The sequence below is a fragment of the Balaenoptera musculus genome, chromosome 4 (genome assembly GCF_009873245.2).
Source record: "Balaenoptera musculus isolate JJ_BM4_2016_0621 chromosome 4, mBalMus1.pri.v3, whole genome shotgun sequence".
Lineage (NCBI taxonomy): Eukaryota > Metazoa > Chordata > Mammalia > Artiodactyla > Balaenopteridae > Balaenoptera > Balaenoptera musculus.
The window spans coordinates 75,601,971-75,614,027 of record NC_045788.1 but is presented as its reverse complement, the minus strand read 5'-3'; the positions used below and the strand labels follow the sequence as shown (position 1 = coordinate 75,614,027).

The window sequence follows — 12,057 nt, the reverse complement described above, 5'->3', positions numbered from 1 at the left end:
TGAAAAATTTAACGGTCATGCACTCAATTTGTGGGATAGGTAAGGAAGGATGGAAGTGGAAGAGGAGCTCCTGGGTCAGAGTGAAATATGAATTCTAGCTACATGCTACGGCAGCTTAGGAATAACCACTGTGATTATCCTACAACTAATCAGGAAGCAGAGCTATATTCAAATGGGCCACTTCTCCATCAGGCCTGGGCCTGCCTCAGCATCAGGGAATCTTAACTCACCAGCTCTTATGCACTAGAGGCAATCAGCAGAGCAATTACCATCAACCTAGACTGTCCTCCTCCTTCCTTTTCAATAACTAGGGTGACCACATGACATATTACCCAAACCAGGACTCTTCTGAGAGTGAAGAGAAGGATTGCTAACACTTATGCCGGGACTGTTCAGGGGAAACAGGATGTGTGTGACCACCCTAATCACTCCCACCATCTCCCTAAGTCTGGATGTGACACATGACTTCAAGGATGTTTACCCTGGCCACGTTCACTCTGTTCTGGCCAAGCTTGTACTTCACATGCCCTCAGTCCAGGAAACTGTTATGTTATTTCATGCACTGGGTTATATTTGGACATGTTCTCATATCTGTCCTCGCTCCTTTTCTAGACCATCAGTGTCTTAGTTTCTGACTTGTTTTTTTGAACTATAGTTGATTTACAATACTGTGTTAGTTTCAGGTGTACAGCAAAGTGATTCAGTTATATATATATTTTTCAGATTATTTTTCATTATAGGTTATTATAAGATATTGAATATAGTTCCCTGTGCTATACAGTAATCCTTGCTGCTTATCTATTTTAGGTACAGTAGTTTGTATGTGTTAATCCCATACTCCTAATTTATCCCTCCTCCCCTTTGGTAACCATAAGTTTGTTTTCTGTATCTGTGAGTCTGTTTTTGTCTTGTATACTGTCTTGTATATAGATTCATTTGTATTATTTTTTAGATTCCACATATAAGTGATATCGCATAATATTTGTCTTTCTCTGTCTGACTTACTTCATTTAGTATGATATTCTCTAGGTCCATCCATGTTGCTGCAAATGGCAATATTTCATACTTTTTTATGGTTGACTAATGTTCCATTATATATATACCACATTTTCTTTAACCAATCACCTGTTGATGGCCACTTGGGTTGTTTCCATGTCTTGGCTATTGTAAATTGTGCTGCTATGAACACTGGGGTGCATGTATCTTTTCGAATTAGACTTTTTGTCTTTTCTGGATATATGCCCAAGAGTGGGATTGCTGGATCATACGTCAGCTCTATGTTTAGGTTTTTAAGGAACCTCCATACTGTTCTCCATAGTGGCTGCACCAATTTACATTCTCACCAACAGTGTAGGAGGGTTCCCTTTTCTGCACTGTTTGCTGACTTTTTGCATGAACTTTAAACTCACTCTAGTTCCTTTGTTCCATCCACTTTTGTCATTGTTCATAAATAAATAATATTTGCTGAAAGTCTGGTTGTAAGTATGATTGCAAATGACTTTTTTCCTAACATAAATACTGTCGTTTTTAATATATTTTCCCAGTATTTTTCTATATATGTACTTTTCAAAACAAAATTATACATACACACGATCATTGCTTTCATCTTCATACTTTTGTTCAGGCTAAACCACAATATTTTTCCTGGTTACAGAACACTCTTCCTAAGTCTCATTTTTAATAACTTTGTAACATTCTGTCAAGTGGATGAACCATCATTTACTGAATCACATCCCTGTTATTTACCATTTAGGTTCTTTCCAATTTCACTAAAACAAACAACATCACAAGTCACAATTTCATGAACATAACTTCTCCTTCACTCTAGATTATATCTACTCAAGATATATTTCAAGAATTTCGATTACTAAGTCAAAGTGCTTGAAATTTTTATGGCTCTCAAATCTAGGTCCTCTTAATTTCTGTCAATGTACTACCTGGGGTGACTCATGGCTCCCCAAATATTTTGCTCTCCTTCCTCAGCCCCAATTTGATCTTGAGCTCCTTGATCTGGTGCCAGGGCCCAGGTATGAGCCAGGTCCAGGGACTCCTGCACAGTTTGAAGGGATGTGCACTTAGATACCTGACCAAGTGAGGCAAGACTTGGGAAATGAGGCAAGTATTGAGCAAGACAGGGAAGGATCCCACCCCAAGGAGTCATGAAGTTCAAAACAACTATTGTTATCAAGCAAAACATGGGGCCTCTGCTCTCTCTCCTCTGTAATCCTGCCAGTGGGGGCAGCCCCGGATGCCTCTGAGCCTTTTCTACCCAGCTGAGTCCTACCTTAACCTCAAGGTATCCTCTTCTCTAAGGCCTTCCCAGCAGGATTTATGACACAGGTTCTTGAGCACAGACTCGGACAAACTTTCCAATCTGTGATAAAATACAGAAAATGAGGACAATACGTGGCATTTTTCATAAAGCTCATTGAACATAGTTTAAAAGGCCACCCTTTAATCTCAGTGTATGTCCTTCATACTTTCTTGGAATTAACGTATTCTTTCATTTATTTGTAAAATTGTCCGTGGCTTTGTTTAATTAGTAGTTCGTTTATTTATCGCATATGTTTTGACACCTCACTACCTGCCAGGTGCTATTCTAGACCCTAGAGACAGAGCAGCAAACACAAGAGACAAAGGTGCCTGACAACTAGCTTTTCTGATTGTGATATAAGTGCCTGACAGGTAGCTTTTGATTGCTGAGGCCTCCACTTCAAAGACAGCCATTTCGAATAAACACACTGCCAGCTACAGGACTAGATAAAGAGCCAGGCCACCCCAGCCATGAGGTTCCCTTTTTTTGGAGAGAGCTCTGGTGACCTAGATAACTGACCGTTCAACGGTTTTTCCCTTCCTGTGCTTTAATTCCTGCTTTTATGCTTTAAATTCACCAATAAAGAGTGAACGCTTGAAACCCTAGGTCCTCCAACCCTCGACTCCAATAAAGGCAGAACCCCAGGTCCGCTCGATCTCGTGCTCTCTCTCCCTCTCTCCCCCCACCCCTCGCTGTGTGGCCCCGGGGAGGCCTTACACCCTCAGGGACCTGCGAGCAATAAGCCTTGTCTTTTCTAAGTTCCCTGATGGTTGTTACTGAGCTGCGTCTTGCAGTCTTAATAAGAACCACAAGGGTCGGTCCAGCCACAACATTGGCTCCAGGTGGAAAAATGTCTGTGGGGGACCACCACAAGTAGCACGGCCCAGGGGAGTGCCCCCAGGCGTCTCTAGCTTACAGGATCACTATCACCAGGCCGAGATGGCCCTGAAACAGCGCCCTTGCTCTGACTGTGGAGGCTCTGTCTCCGCAGCGCCCTGGAGGGTGGGGGGAAGGGCTCAGGTTTGGACATCATTGTATCTCCATGGTGGTGTCCTTCACAGTCACTTCTTATTAAACACTTGCTGGGGACAGGGTTTTATAAAGACACTGACACTCCCTGGAGCATTAGTGGGGACACTTGTGTGCCCAGCAGAGGGCCTGTGGGCAGTTTTTAAAAGGGCGTGAGATCAACCAACTCTGGGGCCACGGTGCCTGGCTTCCAATCCCAGCTCTGCTGTAGGACCTTCAGCAAATGCTTTCACCTCTCAGCCTGTGTCCTCACTTGTAAAATGGGCAGGATTGTAACAGTACTTGTTTGAAGAGGCTTGAAGATGGAAGCCCTCCACACAGTCCTTGGCACACCAGAAGCCCTCAATAAATGTGACCTAGTTGTAGCAACAACAATAACATCAATTGGGTGCTAAATAAACCAGCTAATAGGTGACTGTGTCAACATTAAACCAGGTGAAAGGTCACAGCCTAGAGAACCAAACTGAAATTGAAGGTACATTTGACGGACCAGAAATGTTAAAGATATAACAGGGAAAATTAAATTTGTATATGAAGGAAGAAAAAAACAAACTGGCCAGACTTTCTCTTCCTTCTCCACATGTCAATGATAGAAACTGATAGAATTTCATTTATGTCAGTGATAGAAACAGGGCAAAATGCTCCTACCAAATCCAGGTTTGTTCAATGATGGGCACATGCCAGAACTCAACCACAAATGGCCACGATGAGTTGAGGGGAATGGAACTAGGGAATAAACACACAAGTTCAGGGACTTTCCTAAAGTATGGACATTCCACAGACAGATAATTTCCAGTGCCACACAGAACTTCGGAATTTAAGAAATCTGAGGGAGGGTGGGATGCGGTAGAAAACAGAATACTGGCCACAACGAGCAGGAGGACAAAGGCCCAAGTTTGCAGAGGTTGCTCTTAGCTCTGTGATTGAAATGCAATGCTGTGCAAACTTAATATCGGCGGCTCAGATAAAAGAATGTCAGCAGACTCGATAATTAAAGCTTTTTGGCTCACTTCTTTGTTCTCTTGCTTTCCGGAGGGAGGTCGATAGAAAAAGGAGATGGGTCCAGTAAACCAAGAATTCCTCAGAGTTTTAAGTATATTTTTAGTTACTCCTGACATCTGGAATAGCAGAGACATTATTTCGGGATCAGAGATCAGATTCTGATCATGCCCTTTACATGGGGCTAAACATCACTCTCTAAAATCCTTTGATGATAATGTACTTATTGCAAAGATACGCGCAGGCTAATTGAGACCACATTTAGGGTGTCTGTAGCTTCTGACAGAAGATGTTTCTGGCTGAGTGGAACAGATGCCATCAAACCAGTTGCCACCATTCCTATTTTTCACCATCTTCCCAAATTCCTTCCTGGACCTGCATCTGGACCAGACCTGCTCCACTCAGGACTGGAGCTGCCCAAGACCAGGGGAGTGACCATGGGTCCACAGTCAGGTCCTTACAGAGCAGCAATGGACCCAACCGCCTGGTCCCACTTGCTTTTTAAAGCATGGGCTACTCGACAGGAAAGAGTAAATCACAAAACCACAGACATAGTTAAGAGTGCAGGGAGATCTTCGAACTCAACCTCCCATCCAGTAGAGGAATGCTGTTTTGCCCCAAACTGGGCAAGGGTGGGACTGATATGTTTGTGGACAATTGCCAGGACCTGGCTGAGCCATGAGGCTGGTGATTACAGGGATGGAACCAAACCCATCAGGGGTGGAGGCAGGACTTAGCCAAGATCCTGGTGGGTCCCTCCGTAAGAATGCCGGGAACTGCAGGACTAGGGATGTATCTGAGACTAACCCCTCCGGCCCCCTTAGGGCAGGCTGGGGTTCCCTAGAGTTAGAACTCCCCCCGCCCCACTCATGCAGGAACCCTCTCTGGGCATGTCTGACAGGGGAAAATGCTCAGAGAGGAGACAGGAAGGGGTGGCAGGGGAAGGGGTTCCGGTCACTGTGTACAGCAGGGTCTGCTGAGCCCTGATATGGCTTCGCCTAACTGGACCCAATTCTGTCCCCTGGAGTCACATAAACTCTACCTTTCTACAAGACATGGCTACAAATATCTGAAGACAATCATCATTTATCCTTTATCCTTCTGCAGATGAAACACACTCGACCCTTTCAATTGTTCCTACTTGCCATTGTTTCCAAACCGTTTCACATCCTCTGGGTTCACGCTAGTTTCACCAGGACCCCCTTGGTGTGACCCTGAGGACTGAAGAAAGAACACAGGAGCACAGTGGATAAACCACAGGTTTGAATCTCGGCGCCATCATCCCCCATGCCTCAATTTCCTCTGCAGTTTCCTCTGCAGCACCTGATAATCTTAGCTATGAGAAATGCATAAGTCAGTTCATAGAGAACTCTTAGAACTGTGCCTGGCGAGGCAGCTGATAAGCAGCTAATTAAGTCTCAGCTATTTCTTAGCACAATGCTTAGCATAAGAAGTATGCAATGCATACACAAATCCTGCAGCTGATACTCCGTTACTCACCAGCTTTCTTACTCACAAAACAACAGTACCACCTCTGAGCTTTGATGAGGTAAGTTGTGAGAAGTCTCCTGGTCAGTGCGTGGTGCAGAAGAAGCAGGCCATATACACTAGCTTCCTTCCCCTTTGTACGGATGCAGCAGCTAGGAGCCATTCTCTATGGGTCTCTCATGTGCTGTATATCCGGCAAGCACAGGCACTGACTGCCTTTGCTCCAGATTATCTTTTCAAGAATATTTGTATCATAAACAACCTTGGAAGAAAGACTGTCTTCCTTTGGAGCAAAGAACAGGCACGCTTACTGTCCATTATAAAAGGTCTGAGTTCCCTAATCTTAGGATTTCTCTCCACTGTGTGGGCAGGTGTCACCCTATGGAGATTGGAGCTCAAAGAACCAGTGAGAGAAAATGCTGGTTCTCTGGTCACTGTCACTGTTGTGAATCATAAAGTCCTGTCCCTAATCCATGGAGCTCATCTTCTGCCAGCATTCATGAAACCTTGGCAGCAAACTCACTAGCTTGCCAGTTGGTGAAATCTCAGACCCTCCATAGTTAGTAAAGACAACCTAGAGAAGAGACAGTGACAAAATAACCACCCCCTGACCCCTACAGTAAAGATCTTAAACTATCATCAACCTTACCATAGTCTATCTACACTTAGCTGATTTTCTAAAAATTCTAAGTGAAGAATTTTTATTTATTTCCTTATTTATTCATTTCGATTTTCATCTTCTTGATTTTAATCGAAAGTTCCATTCATTTGAGGTGTCTTCTAAAGCTTTTTTGAGGGGATACATCTTTTGAACTTGAAGGTCCCCCTTTCCAGTGCCTTTGTCAGAGGGGCACAGACCATAGTCTCTCCTCCTGTTCCACTCACTTCTCCCACCAGACCAGGTAGACCCTCCTTCTAAATCTAGGTTCTCATCCGTAGCATGAGACACCAGTTTGAATTGTATAAAACTCTTGACAAGTGTCTACCTTCATTCAATTTGTGGCTAAGAGCACGGTGAGTTCTACAATCATCCCAGGATGTGCTTCATTCTCCCCTTACCCTTTACTGAGAGCACTGGGTGAGCCTCTATATTAACACCTCCACTTCCAAAAGGTAGAGATGTGTGATCTATGGGATGTGACACAGCTGAAGATCAGCAGGACACCAGCTGGTGTAGTTAGGAAGAAGAGGTAAGAACACCCACGTCCTGTTGGGAAATCTGGCCTAAAACCACTAAGGCTGTAACCCAGAGCAAGTCAAGATCTGAGAAGGCAGCTGCGTGAATGGGGTAGGGAAGTGCAAATACTGCCCTGTATGTGCTTCAGACTCATCTCTGGCACTAAGAAAGACAGGGGCACAGTTAGGGACAATGTTATGAAATGCAATTTCAACTCACCCCAGGTAGCTTAGTAGGAGGCCGGTAGATATGAAGCTGCCAGTGGTTCCAAATTTTCTTCAGACACCGTAAATTAGTGGGACAAGATCTTTACTCCCATCCTCCACCACTGCCACTACCACTGTCCCTCATTTTCAGATCAAGGATTCATGCACATGATAAACTCTAGCTCACAGGTACCCATTGACTATTCAAATAAGCAACCAGTGATTTTCATCGTTTTGTCCCTTGGGTACTTTCTTGCATTTTATAGGTACCCTCCCTCTCCACCACAAAACTGGGTATATCTGGGTCTCAGCATCTGGCATTAAACTATAACATGATTCTTTTCAAAAATAAATAAAAATAAGTGAGCCAATAAATCTCTTGAACTACAATGCTTTTTCTCTTATTCATCTTTTTAAATTGAGGGGGTTTTATTTTTAGATTTTACCGTCTGAAGATTTCTTACAATATTTTTAAGCATGACTGGGTCTACCAAGATCTCAACATCTGGTCATAAGTTACTTGCAGAACTGTGGCATAGTTTTCTTTCTTTTGAAAAATAATTAATCTGTGATGGCTTTAATGGATATCAAACGAATAAAAACAGCTTTTACCTTAACATAGTTTCAGCAGTAAGCTTGGGCTTTATCAGGCCCCATGATCAAGGATTACCCAGGAACGCTTAGTAATTAGGTTCCCAGGATAACTCCAGGGGATGGATCCTTGGCTTGCAGGCCTATTACCAGCTTAAACTCTCATCCCACAGCCCAAGTCTCCCTTGTGTTATAGAGGGCTCTCAACTTCTGGTCCTGCCTCCTCAAGGTGGCCTCCCATCTCTGCAAAGCTCTCACAGTGTCCCATCCAGAAACTGCTTCTATGCTTTCCTATGATCCAACGGTCCTCTGGTTTCATTATGTCTGTGTAAGAGACAGGACAGGATCCAAATCTCATCCCAGACTCCCGATTGTCAGGAAAACTCATCTCTCTACCTACGCAGATTAACTCCTAATGTACCCAACCCTTAGGGGGTTTTGAGGCTGTTCCACAACAGGTTGTCCCCAGTCAGAGATGGCCAGACCTTCACACCTGGTTACCCCCACAGGTACAGATCAATAAAACCCAGTCAATGGAATACTACTCAGCCATAAGAAAGAATGAAATAATGCCATTTGCAGCAATATGGATGGACCTAGAGATCATCACACTAAGTGAAGCAAGTCAGACAAAGTTCATATGGTATCACTTATATGTGGAATCTAAAAAATGATACAAATGACTCATTTACAAAACAGAAACAGACTCACAAAACAAACTTACAGTTAGAAAAGGGGAAGGGGAGACAAATTAGGAGCTTGTGATTAACAGATACACACTATATATAAAATAAACAACACGATCCTACTGTATAGCACAGGGAACAATAGTCAATATCTTACAATAATCTATAATGGAAAAGAATCTGAAAAAGAATACACACATATGGGACCTCCCTGGTGGCACAGTGGTTAAGAATCCGCCTGCCAATACAGGGGACACGGGTTCGAGCCCTGGTCTGGGAAGATTCCACATGCCGTGGAGCAACGAAGCCCGGGTGACACGACTACTGAGCCTGCACTCTAGAGCCCATATGCCACAACTACTGAGCCTGCGTGCCACAACTACTGAAGCCAGCGCGCCTAGAGCCCGTGTTCCGCAATGAGAAGCCTGTGCACCGCAATGAAGAGTAGCCCCCGCTCGCTGCAACTAAGACCCAACGCAGCCAAAAAATAAAAATAAATAAATTTTTTAAAAAAGAAAGAAACATTTGCTAAAGGTCCCTGCATCATCTGTGAGGGGCCCACTGTCTCAGACTTTAAGGGACCCTGGAGAAGGGCACCGAGTTCTGGGCAGCCTCTACACCGACCAGGTTAACGGCTGTGCTCATGAGGCCCCGTTTCCTCACTAAGGAGGAAAAAGAGTACTGGATGATTTCTGCAGCCCCATCTGCTCTAGGTTTTACAACTTCCCTGTCCTGAGCATAAAGCTGGTAACTACACAGAAAGGGCTTCATGCACAGCCCTCTCAGCACCAGAGGCTCTACCTTCAGCCCTATTTTAGCCGAGGCAAACCTGCCTTTAAAATAAAGCGACTTGCGTTAATTTCTCTATCCTTTGATCTTCTGCCTCTGCTGCTTCACAAAGTCATGGCTTTAAGCCTTTGCCTTCCAAGGGAGCCATGCTCAGACATACAGTGTTCACTTTGATCCAGCCTCCCCTGAATACTAAAATAATGCCTCCCATCTCAGATGCAGGTTCTGTATTTTCTTTCAGGCAGCAGTAGGACACCACTACTTTTTTTCTTTATTAGCCACCTTAGAGTCCAACCTCACTGTCATTTTTTTTTAAATTCCTTTCAAGTTACAGGATTTATTTTCTTAATGAAAGAGCAGCCCCTACATACTTTTTTTGCCTTTCCAAGTAGTCTAAGAGGCTACTCTCTCACTTCAGTGATGGGGCCATAGTTCAAAGCAGCTTTAGAACCATGGGGGAAACAATCAGTGCTATAAAATCACAGGCCACGCTTCCTTTCACTAATTCCTCTTTCCCTTCCTCTTCCTTCTCACACTCTTTGCTTCACTAGAATTGGTTGTGGCCCCATCCGCCTCCTTTGCACTGAGAGTGAACAGATGGCCCCCTGGCTGACACTGGCTGAGGACCCCTGACGTGCTATAAGCCTGAGGGTCAGCGTGGTGGCAACAGAAAACCCATCTCCCTCACTGGCTAAAGCTGCAAAAAGCAAAGAATCCCGCCCCCCCCTCAAATAACACATAGGAAATCCCAAAAGATCACCGACATGTTTGAAATACTATTGAGAAATATATTTCAGAATATTATTTGAAATATTATTCACCATTGGATAGCTGCCCAAAGAAGTCCCCATCTGAACACTCACTCTATGTTACCCTAACACAGGACTTCTCACTGAGCAGAGTGGAGATGACCACGTCTGTGCAGCTCTTGGTCAGCACCCGGAATAGCTGGGCCCCCATTAACATGGAATTCTACCTGTGCGCCAACCCCAACAAGGTCTACTTGCCAAGGAACCACAGGGTCAAAGGGGAAATCAAAACCGAATGGAGGGACTTCCCTGGTGGCACAGTGGCTAAGAATCCGCCTGCCAATGCAGGGGACACGGGTTTGATCCCTGGTCCGGGAAGATCCCACATGCCTTGGAGCAACTAAGCCCGTGCACCACAACTACTGAGCCTGCGAGCCACAACTACTGAGCCCATGCATCTAGAGCCCGTGCTCCGCAAGAAGAGAAGCCACCGCAATGAGAAGCCCGTGCACCCCAACAAAGTGTAGCCCCGGCTCGCTGCAATTAGAGAAAGCCCGTGTACAGCAACGAAGACCCAATGCAGCCAAAAATAAATATTAATTAATTAATTAATTTCAAACAAACAAACAAACAAAAACAAATGGAGTTCATCACAGCAGCCTCCTGGAGCAGTGGAGGAAGAAGTTTGGGGCAGTCGGGAAGCTGGAGCACCACAGTTTGGCAGTACGAATAGCTTCTAGCAGAGGCCAGGGCACCCAGCAGGCTCTTAATCAATCTTGATTCCTGGCTGGCTCCACCGATGGCTCCCACTGACTTGACCAGTTCTAGAATTCCGACCGGCTAAGCCAAGGTCAACAGATAATGCTAAAGCGTGCTGACTTCACCCCCACCTGCCTGGGCACCTGGCCAGGTGTCATCTCACCTTGAGGGCTGTGGTCCCTCCCGGATGGCCAGGAAGGCACACAGTTCTTCCCCTCCGGCAGCTCCTCAGGGTGGACTGAGGGGGAGGGGTCAACAGCACAATTTAAACTCTGCCCACTCACCAATGTCTCCTCTGCTGTTTGTTGTGGTAACTGGGCTGAGAGGACAAGGAAAGAAGTCCTGGAGGTCGGCCTCACCGTGGGGAGCCCTCAGCCGGGACACTCCTGAAGAGTTCTGGACTGCAGCACGGGCAGCCGATCTGGCAGCCACCTGGCCGGTGCCTGGCGGAAAGGAGGACAGGAAAGCCGAGTCAGGGACAGACACGCAACAGGGAGTGGGCGCGGCAGCCGGAGGACCTTATCACCGGAGAGGCTGGTGGAAATGCCCCAAGGACAGCAACAGTTGCTTTTATGACCACGTGTGGGGGGCTATGGGTTTCGAGTTCAGGAACAATGGTTACGAGGAGAACCAGAAAGGTGCTTCCTTCCTCCGCAGAGGACAGATGCAGGAGAGCCAGGGAGGATGGCGCTGGGGTGAGGGTGCAGGGTCTGGGGAGAGGCCCTAGCAGGGATGAGGGAGGAAGGACACCCGGCAGGCCCGTCAGGAGGCCACTGGGGTCTCTGGAGGGGGCCGGCTCCTGGGTAGTCAGGGGCCCGGCTTTGGTGACACAGCCAGGGGAAGGGGATGCCCACAGGACAGGGAGAAAGTACCCACACCTGGGAGAAGACTGTCCTCAGGAATGAGTGAGCCCCCGCCCCCCACTGTCCCAGGACCCAGCCCACGTCCCATGCCCCGCAGAACCCACATGTAGGCAGCCCACGGCGCCCACCCCTCAGCCCGGTCCAGGCTCCTGAAGTTTACCCCTTCTCCCCCCTTCACAAACCTGTTTCCCTCCAGCAGCAAATCTCATATATTCCTTAAGAGGGAAACAAATACTTATATCAAGAGTATGCGGGTAAATCCGTTCTCTCAAAGGAACAAATGACTTGTCTCTGAGCCCATTATGCGTTGCCCTTCCAGAAGGTGTATTAGTAAAAGATTCTTTGTAAACCCAAAGGAAATCAAATGCTCATGATGGAATTTCAGCAGAGGAACTTCCAGGCGGAAA

The 12,057-nt window shown here is 46.0% G+C and overlaps 1 protein-coding gene across 1 annotated transcript in view; it reads right to left on the bottom strand.

The window, feature by feature from the left end:
* The window catches only part of MYLK (myosin light chain kinase), a 219,531-nt gene extending 208,326 nt beyond the window's left edge, over nt 1-11,205 (bottom strand). The window contains exons 1-2 of the mRNA XM_036851338.1: nt 11,072-11,205; nt 2,285-2,374 (exon numbers count right to left, since the gene is read on the bottom strand). The gene's annotated coding sequence lies outside the window, so the exon portion shown is untranslated. The remainder of the gene's footprint in view (nt 1-2,284; nt 2,375-11,071) is intronic.
* Between the last annotated feature and the right edge of the window lie 852 nt (nt 11,206-12,057).